The sequence below is a fragment of the Delphinapterus leucas genome, chromosome 17, assembly GCF_059928025.1.
Source record: "Delphinapterus leucas isolate spDelLeu-1000000601 "Yukka" chromosome 17, BTC_Dleu_Yukka2, whole genome shotgun sequence".
Classification (NCBI taxonomy): Eukaryota; Metazoa; Chordata; class Mammalia; order Artiodactyla; family Monodontidae; genus Delphinapterus; species Delphinapterus leucas.
The window spans coordinates 53,348,831-53,373,135 of record NC_143145.1 but is presented as its reverse complement, the minus strand read 5'-3'; the positions used below and the strand labels follow the sequence as shown (position 1 = coordinate 53,373,135).

General features: G+C 36.9%; 2 long non-coding RNA genes across 3 annotated transcripts in view; one reads left to right on the top strand and one right to left on the bottom strand.

Annotated features, from left to right (window-relative positions):
- Positions 1-22,892, top strand: part of LOC149747028 (uncharacterized) — a 102,782-nt gene extending 79,890 nt beyond the window's left edge. Inside the window, exons 2-3 of the long non-coding RNA XR_016388496.1 lie at positions 6,667-6,851; positions 10,173-22,892. This is a non-coding gene — a long non-coding RNA (uncharacterized LOC149747028). The remainder of the gene's footprint in view (positions 1-6,666; positions 6,852-10,172) is intronic.
- LOC149747027 (uncharacterized) overlaps positions 1-24,305 on the bottom strand; it is a 95,875-nt gene that overhangs the window by 27,740 nt on the left and 43,830 nt on the right. For both annotated transcript variants that reach the window (XR_016388495.1, XR_016388494.1), the window contains exon 2: positions 4,003-4,129. This is a non-coding gene — a long non-coding RNA (uncharacterized LOC149747027). The remainder of the gene's footprint in view (positions 1-4,002; positions 4,130-24,305) is intronic.

Genomic DNA, 24,305 nt, shown 5'->3' with positions numbered 1-24,305 from the left:
TGTTCTTGGATTGGAAGAATCAATATTGTGAAAATGACTATACTACCCAAAGCAATCTACAGATTCAATGCAAGCCCTATCAAATTACCAATGGCAGTTTTCAAAGAACTAGAACAATAAATCTTAAAATTTGTATGGAGACACAAAAGACCCCGAATAGCCAAAGCAATCTTGAGGGAAAAAACTGAGCTGGAGGAATCAGGCTGGCTGACTTCAGACTATACTACAAAGCTACAGTAATCAAGCAGTATGGTACTGGCACAAGAACATAAATATAGATCAGTGGAACAGGATAGAAAGCCAAGAGATAAACCCACGCACGTATGGTCAACTAATCTATGACAAAGGAGGCAAGGATATACAATGGAGAAAAGACAGTCTCTTCAATAAGTGGTGCTGGGATAACTGAACAGCAGCTACATGTAAAAGAATGAAAGTAGAACACTCCCTAACACCGTACACAAAAATAAACTGAAAATGGTTAAAAGACCTAAATGTAAGACTGGATACTATAAAACCCTTAGAGGAAAACATAGGCAGAGCACTCTTTGACTAAATCACAGCAAGATCTTTTTTGTCCTACCTCGTAGAGTAATGGAAATTAAAACAAAAAATAAACAAATGGAACCTAATGAAATTTAAAAGCTTTTGCACAGCAAAGGAAACTGTAAAGAAGACGAAATGACAACCCACAGAATGGGAGAAATATTTGCAAATGAATCAATGGACAAAGGATTATTCTCCAAAATATATAAACAACTCATGCAGCTCGATATTAAAAAAAGAAACAACCCAATCCAAAAATGGGCAGAAGACCTAAATAGACATTTCTGCAAAGAAGACATACTGATGGCCAAGAGGCACATGAAAAGCTGCTCAACATCACTAATTATTAGAGAAATGCAGATCAAGACTACCATGAGGAATCACCACACACCAGTCAGAATGGCCATCATAAAAAAATCTACAAACAATAAATGCTGGAGAGGGTGTGGAGAAAAGGGAACCCTTGTACACTGTTAATGGGAATGTAAGTGATACAGCCACTGTGGAAAACAGTATGGAGATTCCTTAAAAAACTAAAAATAGAGCTATCATATGACCCAGCAATCCCACTACTGGGTGTTTACGTAGAGAAAACTATAATTCAAAAAGACACATGCACCCCAATGTTCCTGGCAGCACGGTTTATGATAGCCAGGTCACGGAAGCAATGTAAATGCCCATCAACAGATGAATGGATAAAGGAGATGTGGTACAATGGAATATTACTAGTCATAAAAAGCAACGAAATTGGGTCATTTGTAGGGTTGTGGATGGACCTAGAGACTGTCATACAGAGTGAAGTAAGCCAGAAAGAGAAAAACAAATATTGAATATTAACACATATATGTGGAATCTAGAAAATAGTACAGATGAACCAGTTTGCAAGGCAGAAATAGAGCCATATACGTAGAGAATAAATGTATGGACACCAAGGAGGGTGGGTGGGATGAACTGGGGGACTGGGATTGACATATATACACTAATATGTATAAAATAGATAAATAATTAAAACCTGCTGTATAAAAAAATAAAATTCAAATATTCAAATTAAAAAAAAAGATGAAGAAATCCTTTAAAATAAATAAATAAAGCAATAGTTGCCCAATATTAATGTGAGTAAGAGCTTGTAAAAACATGGATTTTGCATCTGTGAACCTGCATTTTAATGAAGCACCACAGATAATTTTATATAGGTTCATTTTGGACAATACTGACATAATGATTTCTAGGAATAATTTACATGTAGTGCTATAAGTGGTGTTCAATTTCAAATGAAAAGCTTTTTGGATTTTGCAATAAAATTAATCTGTTAAGGAAAGAATGTTTGTATCCCCCCCGAATTCATATGTTGAAGCACTAACCTCCAACATGATGGTATTAAATGGTAGGGTCTCTGGAAGGTAATTAGCTCTATATGAAGTCATAAGGATGGAGCCCCCATGATAGGATTAATGCTCTTCTAAAAATTGGACAGGCATCAGAGCTTCCACAGTGTGAGGACACACTGTGAGAATTTGGTTATCTGTAAGCCAGGAAGATGGTCATCACGAGAACCCAACCATACTGGCACCATGATCTCAGACTTTCAGCCTCAAGAAGTGTGAGAAATTAAATTCATGTTTTTTAAGTCTCCTAGGATGTAGTATTTTGTTATGACAACAAACTGAATAATACAAACCCAAATCATCCCAAGCATTTGTTTGACTTAAAACATGCCCTCACAATGAGATATTACTTCACACTTGTCCCAACAGCTAATCATCAAAAAGTCTACAAACAACAAATGTTGGTGAGGATGTGGAGAAAAGGGAACCCTCCTACACTGTTGGTGGGAATGTAAACTGGTGCAGCCACTATGGAAAACAGTATGGAGGTCCATAAAAAACTAAAAATGGAAGTACCATATGATCCAGCAATTCCACTGCTGGATATATATCTGAAGAAAAAAAAATACTAATTCAAAAAGATACATGCATCCCAAAGTTCACGACAGCATTATTTACAATAGTTAAGATATGAAAGCAAAATAAGTGTCCATCAACTGATGAATGGATAAAGAAGATGTGGTGTATGTATAAAATGGAATACTACTCAGTCATGAAAACAGAATGTAATTCTGCCATTTGCAACAATGTTAATGGACCTAGAGGGTATTATGCTTAGTAAAATAAATCAGACAGAGAAAGACAAATACTGTATGTTGACACTTATATGTGGACTCTAAAAAATAAAACAAATGAATATGTATAAAACAAAATAGAAACGTATTCACAGATATAGATAAACTAGTAGATACCAGTGGGGAGAAGGAAGGAGGGAGGGGAAAGATAAAGGTATGGATTTAAGAGCTACAAACTACTACATATAAAGTAAATATGCATCAAGGATATATTGTACAGCACAGCAAAATATAGCTATTATTTTGTAATAACTTTAAATGGAGTATAATCTATAAAATATTGAATCTCTATGTTGTATACCTGAAATTAATGTAATCATCTATACTTAAAAAATAATAAAAAAGGATGTGACAATATATAAAATATGAAATACTTATGACAGAATAATATAAAATGTATACTCATTTCTGACATATTAGTTTGGATTATCTGTCTCCATATCTTTACTGCATTTTTTTTTTTTTTTTTTTTTGCGGTATGCGGGCCTCTCACTTCTGTGGTCTCTCCCGTTGTGGAGCACAGGCTCTGGACGCACAGGCCCAGCGGCCACGGATCACGGGCCTAGCCGCTCCACGGCATGTGGGATCTTCCTGGACCGTGGCAGTAACCCATGTCCCCTGCATCGGCAGGTGGACTCTCAACCACTGCGCCACCAGGGAAGCCCTACCCTAAGTTTTTATCACAAATTGTTAATGAAAATAAAGCTGTTAGTGGAGTTTCAACATGCATAGGTAAATGAGAACCCAGAACTCCCCTTTCGCATGCCCCATTCTCCTCCTTCTAACTCCCTATGTGAACCCACTTTGTGCCAAGACCAAGAAGCTGTGCCCCAATAAGAACCAAGCTGATTTCCTCACACTGACTGGGGCTATTGCTCACTTAGAAGACTTGATGCTTAATTTTGATAAGCAACTAGAAGACCATGGAGACAACCTATAAAAATGATTTGTCTTGGGAGAAAATACTAAAAACAGTTAATGTGCTGTTCCACATGTCTAACGTCCTGGGATTAAAGCACAGGCACCAAGATCACCAAGTGTACTTGGCAACAGTGAGCTAAAAGTTAAAAAAAAGAAGCATCATACTGTTATTGTATTCATTTTCCCCCAAGGCACTCTCTGAGAAACACCACAACCTCTAAGGGAATTGAGAACAGCTTCCTTGTGGGGTAGGTTATATAATATATATGCATCTTTTTCCAAGCAGTTAAATCATATCCAGCTATCAGCACACCTTACTTCAGGTGATTGTAATGTATGAGATTAAATGTTCCTACCTGATTGGAAACCTTCTTGTCCTCAATTCATTGGCTATACTGGACTTTTTTTCTTGGGTCAGACCTTCAGACTTCTACCAGAAATCATTCCTTTGGGGAAACCAGGCCTTCCCAGAAACTCAGGAAACTGAAATGGAGACAAGCAAGAGAGAAGGAAATTATTTGGACATATAGACCTCAGTTGTTTGGTTTTAAGTAAATGTCCAAGCAAACATCTTCTAAATGGTATAATAACTTTAGGGAAATTCACGGTTTATAAGTTTGGGTACTCATAAACGGAACATATTATGATAAGAGTACAGGTTGCATTTTGTGTCTTCAACTCAAGCAAAGACTTCAGAAAAGACCCAGTTATCCTTTGTTCATTAAGACACAAAGAGAGGGCAAAAAGGGCAAGTTTCGAAGTCTTTTTCTTTACAATTTACTTCCTTTCTTCAGTCTTCATCAAGATCTTCAGGAAATTAACTTTACTAAAGTTAATTATTCATAAAATAAACATAGGAACCTGCAGAAGACTATTTCACAGAGACCTGTAATGTACAATATCCATTGCATACATGCACCATGAGCTTGTCTTTTCTAGCACTGGCATACACAAAACTCTGTGTGTGTGTGTGTGTGTGTGTGTGTGTGTGTATGTGTGTGTGCACGCGCAGGCGCATGTGTGTCTTTTTTTGTGATGGAACCATAGGGAGAAAATAAATCTATTGGCTGCAATTCAGTGATGTAGAAAGATTTAAGGGTAAAGGAAAAGGCTATATCAAGTGAAACAATAAAGTCATGAGGTTGTGGTTCCATAATAATAACAATAGCAGTCTTCTGTAACCAAGGGAGAGGCTCCTCAAATTATAGTCACACCTGTTAGACCATCTGCCCATAAATTTCACACTATCATTAATGGAAAGCAAATGGCACTGTCTCTCCTTCCCTTTATCCATTGGCCATCCTCACAAACTCTTTTTCTCTTCAAGGTCATGCTCTTTCCTATCTGTTTAAAAATATTAGGATTTAGGAGGAGTGATACGTAATGTGCCGTGCCTTGGTACTTGAACCAGTGACGGCTCTGTAAGGAGCACTGGATTGTTAGGCGGCTATCAATTGAATTCCCCTAGAAGCAGAACTTGAGGCAATAATTTGAATGCAAACTGTTCATCTGGGAGGTGCTTCCAGAAAACTCAGAAGTGGAGTGGGAATTGAGAATGGAGGCATGGAAGGAAGCCAACAGAGGTGCATTACCGAATAAATTACTCCTGCAGGGAACTGCTGCCAGTACTTCAGGGGAGTTCTGTGAAACTCTACAGAACATGTCTCAGAGTTATCCCAAGAATCGGTGAGAAACCTGAAGTACTTATCTTCCAGTCCCCTCTGTCCTTGGTTGAAAGCTACACCCAGATACATTAACTCCTGTATACTTCTGGCCTGCCCTAAGGTGGATAATTGCAGGTGGCAGCATGATTCTATCAGCATATACTGGAATGATGAGTGCTGGGGAGATATGAGTGGAGCATTGAAACCATCTAATACACTCGGGGCAGGAGATATTAATTATTGGCTTGAAAGTCCAAATGGATAACCTTAAATTCCTGGGTTTATGGTTTTACTTTGAGGTATTTAACATGATGTATGAGTAAAAATTTCCTCTATTAAATCAAGTTTAAGATCCTAGGTCCCTAATCTTCTGGAAAACTGTGGGTATCTTGTAACAGATTTTTGAAAAGTAACATGATTAAGAGTTCAAATTGACCATTCATTCATTCAAACATTCACTCATTCAACAAACATTTATTGAACACCTGAAGTATGTCATGGGTTAAACTAGGCACCAGTGTTACTGTTACTAAAATCATTATCGTGCCACCTAGAATTCAATGTATTGTGACACTCAAATAAGAAAATCCATAGTTACTGTAAAAATTATTACAGAGTGCTATAGGAAGACACGGTAAGACCTTAATTCATGCTGTGGACAGTAGTATTTGGGCGATATCAGTAGGGCTTCCTGTAGAAGGCAATTGAAATGGATATGTAACATGAAGGAAGGGTGAATTTTTGAGGAAAAGAGAAGATAAGTTCATGGTTGCCAGAAAATGAATGGTTAAGGATCAGTGCAGAAAGGAGTTCCATTCACCATCAGTATAAGAAATGCTCACTGGGGCTTACCTGGTGGTCCAGTGGTTGAGAGTAAACCTGCCGATGCAGGGGACACGGGTTCGTGCCCTGGTCCGGGAAGATCCCACATGCCGCGGAGCGGCTGGGCCCGTGAGCCATGGCTGCTGAGCCTGCGCATCCGGAGCCTGTGCTCCGCAACGGGAGAGGCCAAAACAGTGAGAGGCCCGCGTCCCGCGTACCGCAAAAAAAAAAAAAAACAAGACGATGGAGAGGGTGGTAGAGGCCAGATCATGCATGGTCCAGGTATGTATGGTAAGTGCTATGGTCTAGTCTTTGTGTTCCCCTCCAGATTCATACGTTGAAATCTTAATTTCCGTAGCTGATAGTATTAGTAGGTGGGGCCTTTGGGAAGTGATTATGGTATTAGTGCTCTTATAAAAGAGACCCCACAGAGCTCCCTAAGCTCTTCTGCCATGTGAGGATACAATGAGAAGTCTGTGACTCAGAAGAGGGCCCTCATCTGACCATACTGGCACCCTATTCTTGAACTTGCAGCCTCCAGAACCGTGAGAAAAAAATTCCTGTTGTTTATGAGCCACCCAACCTGCAGTATAATCTTACAGCAGCCCAAAAGGACAAAGAGAGTTTGGATGTGAGATTTTACTCCAAGAAAGATGGGAATCCATTGAAGGATTTTACCTGGTAACTTAGAAGAGAGAAAAGTTTCATAACACAACCAGGTATTTTTATAAGAAAAATTTGCTTCTTTTTCAGGAAGATCACTCTGGAAATACTGTGACTAGATTTTTGGAGAAGGGTGATGGCAGGCCCGGATATAGAAAGATGAGTTAGTAGTCCATTAATATAAGTCAAACAAGAAAGTGGATATAAAAAGTGTGAATTTGTGGCTGAGAGTTCTTTTCTTTTAGTACTTGAAAAATGTTATGTCAATGCTTCTGACTCCATAGTTTTAGACAAGAAATATGCTGTCATTGGAATTGGTTTCTCAATAAGTGATGCATTGTTTCTGCCTGTCCACTTTCGAGATTTTTTTTGTCTCTACTTTTCAGAAGTTTAATTATGACGTGTCTTGGCAAGGATACCTTTGTGTTTTTCCTCTTTGGATTTGCTCAGATTCTTGAATTTGTGCTATATCTTCTAAAAAATTGGGACCTTTTTAGTCATTATTTCTTTGAATACTTTGTCAGTCCTACTTGCTCTCTTCTTTCATTCTGGAACTTTGATGATATGAATGTTAGTGCTTTTGTTACTGTTTACAGGTTCTTGAGATCCTGTTCTTTCTCCCATCTCTACCCCTCTGTCTATTTTTCTCTGTACATTTGGGACATTGTATTGATCTCTTCTAAGTTCATGATTCTATGCTTTGTAACCTCCACTCTACTCTTGAGCAAAGTTTTTTGATTCTTGTATTTTTCAGTTCTACTGTTCTCATTTGTTTTTATTCTTATAACTTCTAGTTCTTTGTTTACATTTTCTATTTTTCCCATTTCTGTCAAGGAACACATAATTGCTAATTGAAGCATTTATGTGACAGCTTATTTAAAATCCTTGTCTGATAATTTCAATAGATGTTTTATCTCAGTGCTGATGTAGGTTTATTGTCTTTTCTCATTTATTCTGTGATTTCCTGGTTCTTGGTGCCATGAGTATTTTTCAATTGTATTCTAAACATTGTGAGTTATTATATGACTCTGTAACCCATTTAATTTTATTATTACTTTTTAGAAGGAAGTCATCCTATTGGAGGTGTAGTATGAGGACTGGGGGGTTACGTACAGATTTCCATTGGGCCCTACTGTCAATACCCCAGCAAAAGTGGGCACTTACATTGTCTCACTGCAGACAGAACAAGTTCAGCTATCCTATTGGCCCTTCTGACACCTTCCCCCGAAAAGTGGGAACATTAATATCATTGTGTTGCCTTTTAGTAGGAGTGGAAGTTCATCTCCCCAGTAGATTTCTTGACACCAGGGGAGGGGAGAAGTGAAGTGTTTGCTGTCCTTCCTCCCACTTCATTCCTTCTTGTTGATGCCGGGTGTGGGTAGAGGGTCAGCTACCTGCTGGCCCCACTGACACCAGGGTAAGAGGAAGAGAACTGCCAACTAGCCCTGCTTGTGCCATCTCATTCTGTCTTACTGCCTCAGGACGGTTATGGGGTTTCAGCACCCCATTGGGTCTCACTGACACCATGTGTTGGGGGTTAGTGGGGTGCCTACTCCCTCCAACCTGTAACATCCTATTCTTATTGATGTCAGGGAGAGACGGAGGCTAGATCCCACCACTGGACCCCATGACTGTGTGAGGGCAGCCCAGTGTTAACTAGCCTGTCAGGCACCACCTTTGAAAGTCTCTTCGCTAATGCAAAGGGGTGGAGGCTCAGCTCACCACTGCACCACAGTGAAACAGCCCTGGTGGGGAATCAGAGCGCTGCCTCTTCTGGAGGGCAGGAGTGGGGTGGTGTGGAAGATCAAATCCTAGCTTGGCCCAACTGAAACCACAGGACATAGGGGATGGGTGCAATATTCCATTGGCACTTGGCTCGAGCAGTGTGTATATTATTGCCCAAAGGGTTTTCTGTCTTTGGCAACCCCTTTCCTCATACCTTGGCTAGGGGGAACGGGGGTTTTGTGTTTTCTTTTTTGAAGCTTTTTTTGTCTGTTGTTCTGTTGGTGGTTATTGATTGGGGGTTCCTGTAATACCCTCTCCAGGATGTATGGGAAGCAACAGGAAACACAGGGGACTCATCACCATGTTATTCCTCAAGTCCCAAAGTCCCTAGTTAAGTCTGCCTTCTCATTTCCACCTTTCAGTGTCTTCCTATGTTTGTTTGTTGTTATGTTCAGGGTTTTAGTTTTAAGTGCAAGAACCTGGGAGAAATGGGCTACTTCATCTTCTTGGAAGCAGAGGTCTGGAGGCCTATGGATGTTACAAAGTACTGCTGACTGTAAATTAAAATTTGATGATATACACCTTGCCCTTTAAGAATTATTCTGCTAGATGATGTGGCTTCCCAAAGTAGCTACAATTTGATTTTCATACTTCTAAAAGTCAAGTGTTTTTCTGGAGTTGAAATTTAAAGATAAGCAAGAGATGAGCCTAAGATGGTCTATGTGGTAACAGATTGAAGTTGGAAACATCAATATACATTCATGTTTAGCTTAATATTGCTTCATATTACCTTAATACACATGGTTATGTAGAGAGATACTTATAGATATGTGCGTATACATGGGTAATGTACACACATATTATCTCTTTGCTCTGTCAGCTGAGAAGATCTAGAAGCAATGACATCCGGGCAGCAATTAGCACACCCCACACCCAGATCCTGCTGTCTAATACTGTTCTCCACTAAAAAGACCTAGTTATCCTTGAAGAAATAGCTGACTCTAGGACTGGGGCAGTAAATATACAAGATTTATATACAAGACCATCTTATAATGTCAGAAAGTTAGGAAGTTCCAAGAAAATATATAGGATGGGGATACCTCAGAGTGGCCCACGAGCCACTGAACTGAAAAGAGTTCACAAGGGTCAGGACTAGAGCAATTTGAGGAACAAAGTAACTAACGTAGAATTAGATTATAACCCAAAGTATAAAATAAAAATCCATGAGTTCTTCTGATATAAATAAATAATTGGATACATAAATAAATGCGGGAGAATAGATAAATCTCCAGTGCAAAAGAATTCCAAATAGTTTATGTAGTACTCCATCTTAAGCATAACTCTCTATTCCTTAGTTGTGGGCTGAGCATATTGACTTCCTTCCAAAAAGTACAATATGGAAAAGGGAAAACAGTAATTTTACAATGGAGAAACCTGAAAAACACCACCTCAGCCTGGTGATCAAGGTCGACCTCAGCATTCATAATGCATATTGATACTTTGTACACTTGACGTGATCTGACAAAATAACCCTTCTACTCTTGTGGTCTTCCTCCCCAAAACACATAATCCCAATATTATCATGAAAAATGCATCAAACAAATTCTAGTAGTGGGCATTCTACAAAAACCTAACTACTCAAAATTGTCAAGGTCATGCAAGGAAAATCTGAGAAGCTATCAAACCCAAGAGGAGCCTAAGGAAACATGGCAACTAAATGTAATGTGATGTTTTGGATGAAATCCTGGAACAGAAAAAGGACATGAGGTAAAAACTAAGGAACTGGACTAATGTATGGACTATAGTAAACAATAATGTATCAATATTTGTTCATTGATTGTAACAATGTAACATACTAATATAAGTAATCATCATAGAGGGAAATGGGTATAGTGTATATGGAAACACTTTATACTATCTTCTCAATTTTTCTGTAAAATTAAAACACTTCTAAAATATAGTCTATAAAAACGTTGTTTTCTTGTTTTATGATTATGTGCCTCTATTTCATAATAAATATGTAAATTTGCTTTACCTTCCTTGATACTGATATTAAAGAAAATACTAAGTAACTCTGAAAGAATTTGTAACTCCAATTCAACAAGCAATAATTCTTGGTATTAACTTTTTAGAAGAACCCACTGAATAAATCAAAGCAACTTGTCTTTAAAGGCTGAATTTCTTTTCAGTGTTTAATCTTTTATATGATTAATGCATACCACAAGTATGATTCTGTTTCAAAGGGCAGAAAACATTGATTGTAGGCAATGTCTAAAGTACAGTGAAATATTAATGCATGATGCTATAACAACTTTAATGTATTTTATATTTTCAAAATGATGAATTGTTATTTCAGTCAGTAAAGTATTCACTTTTATACATTTCCTACCCACCTTTCCCCAGAACACCCACAAGGAAATGATACGATCATCTGATATTAGGTTCATCAATTTAAACTGGAGTTTTTGGTAGCTGTGGTTGCCGACGGTACTGGAATGTGTGATACTTTTACAAATCCTCTCCATGGCAAAATCTGATCTTCACAAGGTAAATCACAGTAGGTGCCTAAAGCCAAATGACATACAGCTTTGTAGCTAGATTACCAAGCATTTTACTTAGAGGCACAATAGAATGTAGAAAAGGCCATTTCTCCTTCTGTCTTTTTCTGCTCAAAGGTCACTCACCATCTTACTTTTTTTCAGCCATCTCAGAAGTTTTCCATAAATTTAGACTATATAATGTCACTTAATGTGAATGTAGCTCAACATTCTGTTTTAGTACAGCTAATCTCACATTATTTTATTGGTCCTAAATATGTAAATCAGCAGCAAATTTTTGTACTTAACTTTTTTTTTTGATGTGGACCACTTTTTAAAGTCTTTATTGAATTTGTTACAATACTGCTTCTGTTTTATGTTTTGGTTTTATGGCTGCGAGGCATGTGGGACCATAGCTGCCCGACTGGGGATTGAACCCACACCCCCTGCATTGGAAGGCGAAGTCTTAACCACTGGACCGCCAGGGAAGTCCCTGTACTTAACTTTTAAAAATAATTAAAATAAGCTATTCAACACATTTTTCCTTAAAAAAAAAAAAAGCAGTTCTTCTTAGGCTGGCCCTGGGCACATACATGACTTTGACATTTTCCCCATGGACTATTTTCTTATCTGTTGTACTGTGTCACATTTGTTCTACCTTCTCAAAAAGAAGCATTTAAAAATTCATCTACGTGTTCATGCATCGATACATTTATTAAATAAATCTATTGAACACCTACATACGGCACAGAAGAAAAGGCAGAAAACTAATCTGGGTTGCACAGAAAGTAATGAACTCAGCTAAAATTTTTGGTGAAAACAGGTGTTACTCAATCTACTGGAAATTACATTTCATTATGGGGACTCACAGACTCAAGGAAAACCAAGACCTAAATAATAATAAAGTAATAAAAGCACTAGCCATTTACTGAGTGCCTGCTTGTACCTGACTCTGAAACTCTAAAATCATTACGGATGTTTTGAGGATTGTCTAATATAATTGTAATCTCTATTTTACAGATGAAAATAACAAGGTTCAGAGACATTAGGTTACTTGCCTAAAGTGAAGTGGCCCAGTCACTACAGAATTGGAAATTGAACCTTAGACTTCATGATGCCAAAGTCTGTGCTTTTAATCACAATGTGATTAAAAGGGGGGGGTGGGAGAGAGAGAGAGAATGTGTTTAATAGAGAACTTCTGAGAAATGGCAAGAAAACTGCCAGGTATCCATAAAACAATAATTTAGGAGCTTCTTACTATACAAGTAATTGTTAATCATATGGCTGAACTAAGGATCTCTCATTTTTGAACTAAGAAATCAAAAGCTTCCAGAAGTTGAGTCTAAATTTTACACTTACATAAGATACTTCATACAGAATGCTAAAGTATAATAACAAAAGAGCTCTGAAAATACTGGAAGCATTCATATTAGTATGATTTCATAATGTGGATAATAGAGGATTTAAGAAATTGGCAGATACAACTGCAGACTCATTTGTTATCATTTCTGTGAAGGGTAAGATAAATCAATAAAATGAGAAAAATGCAAAAAGAATGGCTAGCAATTTTAGGTAGTTTGCTTAATCTCCATACTAGGAAAGACTAAGCAAAAAAAAAAAAATCTCGAAATTTTATTTTGAAAGCACCTACAAGTGTATATGGTCTTTTTATACCAAATAACTTGGAATTATGAACTGTCAAATAAATCTAATCTTCTCTGATGATAAAACTGCTGACTTTATTTGAAACTATGAAATGAAAAATGAGGTAATAATCAGAAATTCTTAAGAAGAGGAGTAGAAAAAACAAAATTATAAGAGTTATGTTAAAAAATATTTTGAAACAAACATTACATCCCCATTACTGGTACAGAGCTTTTAAAACCTTATTTTGCTTTTAAGTTTTAATAAATATTGATATGTTTACATAATTACTGTCATAAGGAAGACACAATTTTAGGTCAGCTTTCTTCATTCTTTCTTTATTAAGCATTATTCTATTTTGCTCCATCATCTTGTAATTATAATATAGTAACTGTGTAATTTTCTACTAAGTGGATATAATTTCCTAAAGTCTTTTCCTACTGTTAACAATTAAAGGTGTTTCCAATTTTTTGTTATTACAAATGATATGACAATGAGCATCTTTATATAATAATTTTCTGGATTATAAATTATTTATTGGCATAAGCTTCCAGAATTAGAATTAATGTGTAAAAAGCTATTAACATTTTTATCTTGCTAGACATTGCCGAATTACTTGTCAAAAGATGGAAACAAATTATACTGCAAAAATCTTTGCCAACAAAAAGCATTATATATAATTTTTGATTTTGCTAAATTAATAAGTGGGAAACCTATGTTCCATTTCTTTGAGTTCTTTGATAACAGAGTGGTGCTGGAGGCTGGGAGGGCAGCCATGTCCATGAAGCCTCCCCAGAGTTGGAGCGGGGAAGAGGAAAAAGATAAAAAAAATACTAATTGTATTTTCCCTCGATTGTTATCTCTCACTCTTTTCTGCCTCTGTGTAACTTATATCCAGGTAGCTGGAGAAAAATCATGTGGCAGGGCAAATTGGTATTCCAATAAATTAATAATCACCAACTTTAAATGGATTTTCAAGACTGGAAATATTGCTCTGACTTACAGTAAGTTCTTTCTAATTCTCCTTAAGGACTATTTTCTTAGAAGCTTTGCCTACCCTCCTCAAATTTTCCTCCATCCTCTCTACTTCCTTCACTCTGATCTGGTGAGGCGCTTCATAACTCATTAGGAACACAGAAGTCAGTAAATAGTCCACTGCCAAATCCGTTAATTCATTAGCATTTGCATTGATCTTTGTATTCCCTTCCACTACAGGAGTTAAAGTTAAAAGGCCACGTGCACTACAGATAGCATTCCATTTTCTCTCATCTTCTCAAATACTTCACAGCACTACATTTTCTACAACCCATCTAATCCTTATGAATGATTCTTGCCAAAATTCAACCTCATTCTAGACTAGTAACTCCAACTTAAAATGTTAAAAACTATACATGCAACATGAAAGCCTCCCTCCTCCCCTAATCCCTGCATATCTTCTTTAGCCAATTCATGTCTGAACTTTTCAAAATTGTTATCATCATATATTGTTTCCATTTCCTCACGTCCCATTTACTCTATAATTTACCTCCATCTGACTTCTCTCACCGTAATCTCTCTGCCCACTGTTCTGAAATTTTACTTATGAAGGTAACCAGCGATCTCCATGTCAGTATAGCCAATGAATTAGCTTTTGTCCTATTTCTAGGCTCTTTCCTTCTTTAAAAAAGAAAAAGAAAAACAAAACCCCTTTTTTTCTTCTACGCTTTTACACTCGCATCAACTTCTGTCCTGGTGTATTTTACTGGCTTTCTGTGTTTAATCTGATTTCTAATATTCTATGAGTTTCCTTTATCTTCAGTGGAATAAACCACTATATGAAGGATTATTCTCAACAGTTAGTTCTCATAATAACAGTACTAGTAGCAGCAGTCAATACTTCGGTAATGCTTATCATGTGCCAGACACTATTCTAAGACACTGTTTAAATACATATATATAGACACACACACACACACACACACATATATGAAGTTTTCCTCCTCATAGGCGTATGAAATAAGCCTATTATTATACCCATGTTACAAATGAGAAAACTGAGGCAATGAGAGGCCAAGGTCACATGATCAGTACTTGGTGAAGCCCCGCCTGAGTTAATGCTGGAACTTTAGAGTCGACAAGTTAAATAATGTCTCACAGATTGGCCTTAAAAGTGAGCAACAGTTAATTAATGACTTGTGAAGTATCAGAAAAAAATGGAACATTTTAAATTGAATGGGAACTACTAAGTCATGTATCAGTAACTAAGAATGACTCTTATTGAAATTATTTTTCATTATTCTTTTGAAGAATATTCTTGTGTTAGTGTTTTACATTTATTTTCATCCACATATTTATTAATTTATTAGACACACATTTCCTACACACCTTCTAGGTGCCAGTGTCTGCTGGAAGCCTTGGAAGATTCAGTGGTGAGCAAAATATTACAAAGTCCTTGCTCTTAAGCAAATGTCCACTGGTGGAGAAAGACAGAGTAAACATGTACATAAATTTCTACAGTGACAGAAATACGACTGGACAATGGGATGGAGAGGCACTGAGGAGGCAGGTCTCTTTGGTCAAGATAGTAGTGGTGGCGTTTGAACCGAGACCTTAATGATCAGAGGGAAATTGGTCTGGGTAGAAGGATTAGCCAATCTAAAGCTGGGAGAGCAAGAAGTAGAGATTGTTGCATCTGAGGGACTGAAAAAGACAACTGTGCCTCGAACCCCATGAAGGTCAGGGAAAGATGTAGCAAGTGACCAGAGCACATGGCCCCTGTGAGCCTGGCTAAGTAGTTGAAAATTTAATCTCTTTACAATAGATAGCCTTTAGAGGTTAGAAGCAGTGCAATAATAGCGTCTGATTTGTGCTTTTTAAAAGACTACTGTGACTGTTGAGTGTCCTACAAAAGCAAACTACTTGTGTCTCTATGAAGCGCAGATAGTAAATTTTAAAAAGCCCAATGAGCTCATAAGCAGTTGGTTTACTAACTAATCATTTATCTTAACTAGACTTCATTAACATAAGCTTGGTGACCTTGAGGTCCTGGGACATATTACATTAGGGCAACCCAGATATTTTCATATAGTGTGATTTGAAAAATTCTTGAAATTGTTGGGGTTCAGGAAGATTATTTTATTGCTGGGGCTGGATGGGAAGTTTAGACTAAGAAAAGGAAGTATGATGGCTGGCTTCCATCTATTCTCCCTTTCTGTGGGAGAAATGATGGTGGGGTGACTACTTTGCTGCTGACCCAATGCTTAAATTTCAGAGCTGGTTCAATCCAGTAAATATTTGCTGAACAGCTCTTATACGTTAGGCACCTGGCTGGAACTGGGGATATAAAGAGAATAATTAATAATAAAAGCAGGTATTACTAACAAGACACAGGCACTGTGCTAATGCTTAACATGCACCATCTCAAGGTACATTAAGTTACACACTAACCATATGGGGTAGATGCATTTATTATACCATTTTCTGGGTGAGAAATCTAATCCCTTTAAGGGGCTTAAGTTACTTCTCCAAGGTTACACAGCTAGTTAGGGGCATAGGCAGTACTTGGACTCAGGTCTGGTATCAGCACCAATACTCTTAGCCATTATGCTCTCTAAGGACCTTACTTGAGAAGTTCAGGATTATACATATATGGGTACAACCAACCCTAAGACCATCTGGCAAAACTGGCTGCTTCAGAAGTCCTGGAATTATGTAACATGCTCTTGGAATGGAGAAGATCGTGAAGGAGGGTCCCCAAAACACACTCTCTATACTAAGGGGCAACAGAAGAGAGAAAGAATTAGCCTACAGCAGTATGATTTGAGGACCAAGAAACAGTGTTTCTCTCTTTTGTGAACAGTTATTAAATTATTTCTACTTCAGAATATCAGAAAGAAATCACAGGACTCTGGACAGTTTGCTGAGCCACCCTATCTATCTTAGCATGAAGCCTGGCAGGTGTAGAGTTCATAGTATGACCCTGGCACCTAAGTGTAGTTAAGTAAGCTTTCATTTTTCTTTAGCCTTAAAGCAAAGTAGGTTTCTGATCGGTATAATTTAGGAAAGTCTTCAAAGAAAATATTTAAAGTCCACTATCTCAGAGAAAAGCAATTTTGCAAAAGATCTATCAGCAAAAGCAAGGCCAAACACACCAATTATTTAGGGAGACTTGTATTGTTATGTCATTACTCATGTTGTTTCTTTATGCATTTACCTGGAAGAAGACTTTTAATGTTCAACAATTGTCAAAGAGATAAAGACCCACTGATGTGTCAGAAAGAGCTTTGCCCTGGAATTAGATCAGTTTAGGTTTGGCTACTTACTAGAATTAGGTAACATTCTTAATCTTTCTGAGCCTGTTTCCTATCTGCAAATAGGGATAACACTATCTATTACAGAGGGATGTGGTTAAATTAAATGACACATGTAAATGAAATATATCCTTCCAGACTGAGAACATACCTAGTAAATGTTAAGTGATCTGCAAATATTCTGCTTTTTTGAAGTGGATGAAACCTGTTATCATGATTTTAACCAATGGTCTAAATATCAAGACAATATTTGGTTAAAAGTTATAATTGTTCTTTCACTGTCCATCTGCATTTTAACATATTCTAACATATTCTCCTTGATAAATTGTGTCAATATTAGTAACATTTGTCATTTCAGCTATTACTGTTCATACGTTTAAAATATTTCAATGTGATATAAGTCATTACTCAAAGGGATGCCTAGCTGGCTTTGCCAAAGATTTATTTTAAGTAAAAATAAAAGACACATTTTTCATTTTCACCAAGTTTTATTGAACAGTGTATTCATTAGCTGTATGAACTTTCTGGCCAACCCAATACAGTAGCCAAGACATGGAGACAACCTCAGTGTTTTTTTGTGGATGAATGGATGAAGAAAATGGGGTGCATACAACCTACCATTATTCAGCCATGATAAGGAAGGAAATCTAGCTATTTGTGACCACATGGGTGGATTTGGGGGGCATTATGCTAAATGAAATGTCAGACAGAGAAAGATAAATACTTTATGATCTCATATGTGAAATCTAAAATACTGAACTCATGATAGAAAGAATGGAATGACGGTTGCCAGAGCTGGGGGTTGGAGGTGAGGAAAATGAGTGAAGATGACCAAAAGGTAAAAACTTCTAGTTATAAGATAAGTGAGTAATGGTGATGTAATGTACAGCTCGGTCACTACAGTTAACAATACCGTATTTTATGTTTGAAAGTTGCTAAGAGAGTAGATCTTGAAAGTTCTCATCACAAAAATAAAATTTGTAATTATGTGAATTAAGGTTAACTAAATTTATTGTGGTAATCATTTCACACTATAAATATATATATATATATATCAACCATCACATTGTACACCTTGGACAGATACAATATTATATATCAATTAAATCTCAATAAAACTGGAAAAATTTCATTTATATTTTAGCATAAATATATCAAATTGGGTTTCTTGACAAGATGAATAATAACTATAGATAAAAGGAAATAAAATATTGTTGTTGCTGCTGTTGTTTGCTTTTCCAGAGTGCAAAACACTAAAAAGGGGGGAGGTGAGTATGGGCTTGCAAATGCTGCTCCATGGGCCCTAATGCTGTGATACAATCATTTAGTCCAGATCTGAAAGAGAACTTGAGTCATTTCAACAAATCTGCAAAACAGTCAGGTTCAAACATGAAGAGATGAATAGATATCAGTAAATTCTTTTTCACACTGCAAGCAATCTGCCTTCAGCTTTCAGCAAAACCTCAGTTTTCGGGTTATGAGGGTAACAGTTCTGAAGCAAGCAGTACGATGCTTAAACACCAGTGTTTTCTCCCCACGATGAATAAGTTTTCAGTCTCCCCACCAGTGCCCATCCCTTCTCCCCTTAATGTCTTGGCCAACATTCAACCATCAGCCCAGAAAACCCTTTCCCAGTTTCATTGCCTGTACATGACCACGTTACTTCAATCACCTTGGCACATTTATATTCCCTACTTCCTAAGGTAGGTATTATATATATGAGATTTTAAATAAAAGAATGCCTGTCAAGTACTTAATGCTCAACTCCTAGCACAATATGAATATTCCGTAACTGCTGACTAGCATTATTATTATATCATTTATATTAAAAGTAATCTGTACTTTCTTTCACACACCCATGTTCTTTGTCCCCAACTGGGGTAAAGGAAAGAAATGAACACTTATTGATTATCTACAGTGAGAGCACAGAATGCAGTGTAGGCTATAGAATTAGTCGTGTTCAAGCCTGAAACTGACCTGGATTTGAATTCCAGACCTCTCACTTACTTAGACTTTACTACGCCTCAGTTCCCTTACTGATAATTAGAGATAATAGACATTTCAGGGACCACGGTAAGGATTGAAAATATTATAATGTTTGGATCCAGAAAGGTCATTCATTACCTCATTTAATGGAAACTGTTAGATAATCTGATTGAGTTTTGAGAATCTGATAATGGCTCTGCATCCTTTTGCTAAAAATAGATAGGTAGATAACTATTCATAGCATTTTGCACATAATTCCAGGGCTTTGCTAATATGAAAATCAATCAAAGGCTTTAGTTGGAACAAAGAACTCAGAGAAATTGCTATGGGGCAAGAATTATAATTCTTCTTCAAATATAGACTATCATCCTGGAGAAGAAAGAGCAACAGTTTAATGTGGTCAAATTTGGGTCAAAACTATGCACTTCCATAATGGTGTTTCTACCAGGTCTTGCTTTGACTGGGATTGAAATTTCTGACATTACTGTCCCCATCACAGACTTGAAGACCTGGCAGACAATCAAGTGCAACCTATACTTAAAGGTCGCTCATCTAAAAAACTGGGTATGTTACTACCATTCTGACAAGAGCATTATGAAGACTAAGAAAAAGCACAAATAAACTCTCCTAACACTTGACATCCAAGTAATACATCTTTCAGCTCTTTCAATTCTTTTTCCTTCTTACCTTACTTATTTCCTTCCCTGCTCTGAGTTCTCACTGTGTTTCATGTCCCACAATGCTGAAGTCATTGTAATGCTTTTACTCAGAAATCTCATTTAACATTTAGCATAGTAAATAAGAAAGCCTAAGAAGTGATAGAGGTAAACTGCCATTATTACATCATTCTGAGAACCTGATTTGTCCAGAAATGTAACTATGTGATTCTCCTTTACTTCTAGTTGCTCACCATTCATGGGCACAAATTGAGTGTATATCAGATATATTAAATTCCTGGAAAATTATCTGTGGTGTGATTTGGGGTTCTATTTGTGTACTACAGCTTTCCTAAAACTAAACTATTATCATTTCTACCCCTCTTCTGTCTGAAAATCCTCAAAACATAATTTCTAATTAATAGTTATACTAATTGGCATTATAGTCATTCTTTTTTGCTTTTTCTCTGATTATAAGTATCTTCTGACTCTTAAGTCAATCAAATGGGTTCTCTACATATGAGGAAGTTCAAAGAGGAAAATAGGAGGAGTAGGGTAAGAAGACATTCACACATAGAATTAGTGGAAGCCTTAGCAGTAACAGAACTAGTGAACTTAGAGCTAATTAATTAGCAGTCAGGAAAATTTTGTCATGTGTTGTCATTAATTGGTCAACTAGGGTAATTAGGCTTACAAACAATAGAAAGCAGAGTGGAAAATCTATTGTTTCTGCCAGCTTCTCCTGCTTGTTATCAGCGCAATTTTCTCCTAGTTTATGAAACAGTAGCAGTTTGGTATTAGAATTTAAATGCCATCAATATAAGATATGGAGACATGTGGAGCCTACTGCACTTTCTTCGTAAACTAGTACTATAGCATCATAAATTCCACAGTAGAACGATTTAGTTGAAAGATAAGATTCATGCAGAGTACACTATTTGTTTAAACTTCAAAAACATCAAAAAGGATTTGCTATATCTTGGCACACTCTTCTTTGTAGAGTACGTTAGAGCCGGCCTTTTTTGATTAAGAGCTACTGTTCTGTAGAGAACACTTTTTTCATATTCATAATCATCAGGCAAATCAAGGATCTGACTTCCTTAGAATCAGTGCTTTTTTCCTCCCTTCTTAACAAAGAACAGAACAGCTGATAAGAAAACTAAAATACCTCTTTTTTATTGATGTATAGATGATTTACGATATTATATTAGTTTCATGTGTACAACATAGTGATTCAATATTTTTATAGATTATACTACATTTAAGTATTATAAAATGATGGCTATATTTCCCTGTGCTGAACAATAAAATCCCTCTTTTGTTAAAAAAATAGCAAATGATGGAATGTTAGAAAATTAATTTATTTCCCATGAATAACGATCAATAACTATGGGACACTGGCCCATGGAAGTTAAGAGGCTTCTTTTTCCATGTGATTCTGAATACAAAATGTATCCATATTCAGGAATCGTTTTCAAAGTGAATTTTTTTTGGTACCTTAATAATCATAACGGGTAGTAAGAGCAATTTGTCTTAACACTTATGTAAATAAGTGTTAAATATAAAATGATAAAACATAGGGTCTTTTCACTTTTTAATTTTAACTCTGTATATGAGACAAAGAAAACTAACTGCTTTCTATCATACTGTAGTTTTTGCTCAACTACTACTACCAAAATTCTTGAAAGATAGTATTACCTGCTTGTGTCCTTTCAGAAAAACCCCCTTGCATACCAGTGCCATAAAAAAATCAATAGCCTTGAGAGACCTTTCAAGGAAATCATTGTTATTGATTCATCCCTCAAATATGACCCAATTTAGCAACAAAAGGATGCTGAACTTTATCGTTTCTTCTCAGTGAATTAATAACTCTGGGAGATTTAAATGTCTTTTCCTAGATGACAGAGGTGGCTTCTATACACATACACAATGGACACATACACACTAATAACATCCTGATATCCATTTTACATCTGTAATTCCACTCTGAATTCTCCCTGCCATTAACCAACTCAAATGCCACATTATTCAACTCCTTTCGCTTGCTGGGTGGATTGGGTTCAGGAAACAGGGAGCAATTTTAATGGCCTCTTTAGTAAACCCACACCCTATTTATGAACTAAGAAGAAATAGATTTGGTTTCTATTTTCTGGTATCTTGAGCCTTTCATATGATTGCATGTCTCCAACTATATAGCTTGCAGAATTAGTATTATGATTAGAGATGCAGAAAAGTTTGGATGCCTAAAAATGTCTTCTCATCTACTAACTCATAGTTGGCACTCAACTCTCATCCCTTTATCTCTGAATCTCATCCCTTTACCTTAAATCTTTTCTTCCCATTAAAATTCAAATACTGGTTGTGCTTTAAGATCGTAGTCATTTTTACCTCAGCCTGAATGATCCAAAAGCAAGTTCTGATGATGTGTAAGAAGGAAGAGAACTTGAGGGCATAAGTGTTGTGCAGAGGGTATTAGGGAATAAAGAAGACAGAGCAATCAATAGACTCACAGGGGAAACTCAGAAAGTGGAGCTTGATGAAACAAGCAAACATCACAGCTTTGCTAAGGTCTATTCTAATTAGTTATTATTCGTGTGTAAAAGTTTGCCTAAAAAGCATAACCTATGAGTGATCTGTGCCCCTGCATATTACGGATGTATAATATAATTCAAACAGTGCAAGGAACACACTGATTACCACATGGCCTCAGCCATGCTCCATTTTGTAGTCTGCCCACTTTGAGCATCAGAAAATGGATTGTAGAAATCTGGTTCATCTTATTTTAAACTTCTCATTCCCCAAATTTGAAATAGTATTTATTTAAAAACTAGGCTCTTTAAAAAGATCGCAAAAACACTATAAAGTATTCATTGAAAAGAACCTAACATTTACAACTGTAGTACGTTATGTACAATTTATTGACTATTTCTCCTGAATATACATTTATCTATTTCATAATCTAACATTTATATTAAGTATAACTATAATATGATTCTGGTGTCAACCTTGACAAAGCTGCTGAAATCCTTTGCTACAAAAATATGTCTCTGCCTTATATTTTTGTTTCAGTATTAGTTTCCACGTTTGCCAGCAAGATAGTTTTCATCCTAGTAAACTAATAGGCCACTTAGTTGAATACTGGATAAAATACAAATTGCAGAGAATTCTCCACTTCTGTCTATAATTTCAAAAAATTTCAACTAAAAGTGCAAAGATTTTATCAATTTCTGTAACTTGCTCTCTGCCTAAACCTACTTGCTTCTTACCTCAATATTTAAGTTTCTGGTTTTAAATAACTGTGACTCTCCTTCAATGTGTTCTCTGTTAAAGGCTTTCTGCCCCTTTAGAATTGTTAGTAGGAGAAGTGGTTGGGTTTTTTTGTTTGTTTGTGTGTTTGTTTTGCGGTACACGGGCCTCTCACTGTTGTGGCCTCTCCCGTTGCAGAGCACAGGGTCCGGACGCGCAGGCTCAGCGGCCGTGGCTCACGGGCCTAGCCACTCCGCGGCATGTGGAATCTTCCCGGATCGGGGCACGAACCCGTGTCCCCTGCATTGCCAGGCGGACTCTCAACCACTGCGCCACCAGGGAAGCCCAGAAGTGGTATTTTTGTGGGAAGAAAACAGCATCTTCTCTACTACTCAGTTGTCAGGACTATAGACCTACATCCTCAGTTATATAATCAAAAACCTGGCCTGGCATCAACTAGTGGGATTGGAAACCACTTTTTCAATTCCTTGCAATTAAAATATTAACATCAACTTCTCTTTGTATAGAACCCAGTGTGGGTGTGGCTCATGATTCTGCTTCTCTCACTCAGGATCTTAGACTTCTTGCTTCCAACTTCCTCATGAATGTGCCTTTAGCAATTGCTGGGGGCCAGGTTTGTTTACCGCTACTGGTTTCCAACAGTTCAATGCCCTGAGGCATCTCTTGAAAGTATTTCTTGGCTACAAAGTATTTCTCTCCCCTGCCCTCACCCCACTCTCGGGTTCTGTTGCTTATTTAAGGTTTGCATCTGTAAATAGTCCTTTGGGTTTGTTTCCTTGGTGGACTGGCTGTCTTCCAAGATTTTGTTGTTAATCTTGTCTGACATTTTAAAGCTGACCTTTTGGTGGTGTTATAAAACTTCTCAAGAAAAGGAAAACAGAAGCGCTCATCTAACCCTCTTCTAAAGACCATGCAAAAAAGCCAGTTGTTGTAAAACATTATGGCTGGTGATATAAATGGCTGCAGCATACTATATCTGCACCTGCATGTTTTTAATTTCCAGAAACTAAAAATCAGCTCTGCAACATGGAATCAGACATGAAGAAAAAGCCAGCATTGAAAATTTTCTGCCTGATACGTGAATGTATTGGCGAACAAGCCTGCTACTTCTCATATTTACATAGACATTAGTCAAATGACCAATGCAGTAAAACAATTCTTCTATGAGAAAAAAGAATGATGCTACTTAGAGTTGATGGACATGAACTTTAGGAATTTTAGAGCTGAAAATAATCTTGGAGGCCTCCTTTTACAGATGAGGAATATGAGGTCTATGGTGGTTAAGTGAATTGTCCAAGCCAGAGATGGGACTACGGTCAAACTTGAGGTCTTCTGCCAGGGTGTTCAGCTTACTCTTTGAACTTGCTGGCTGTTTACATATTGCATCAAGAGAGCCCATACGTACT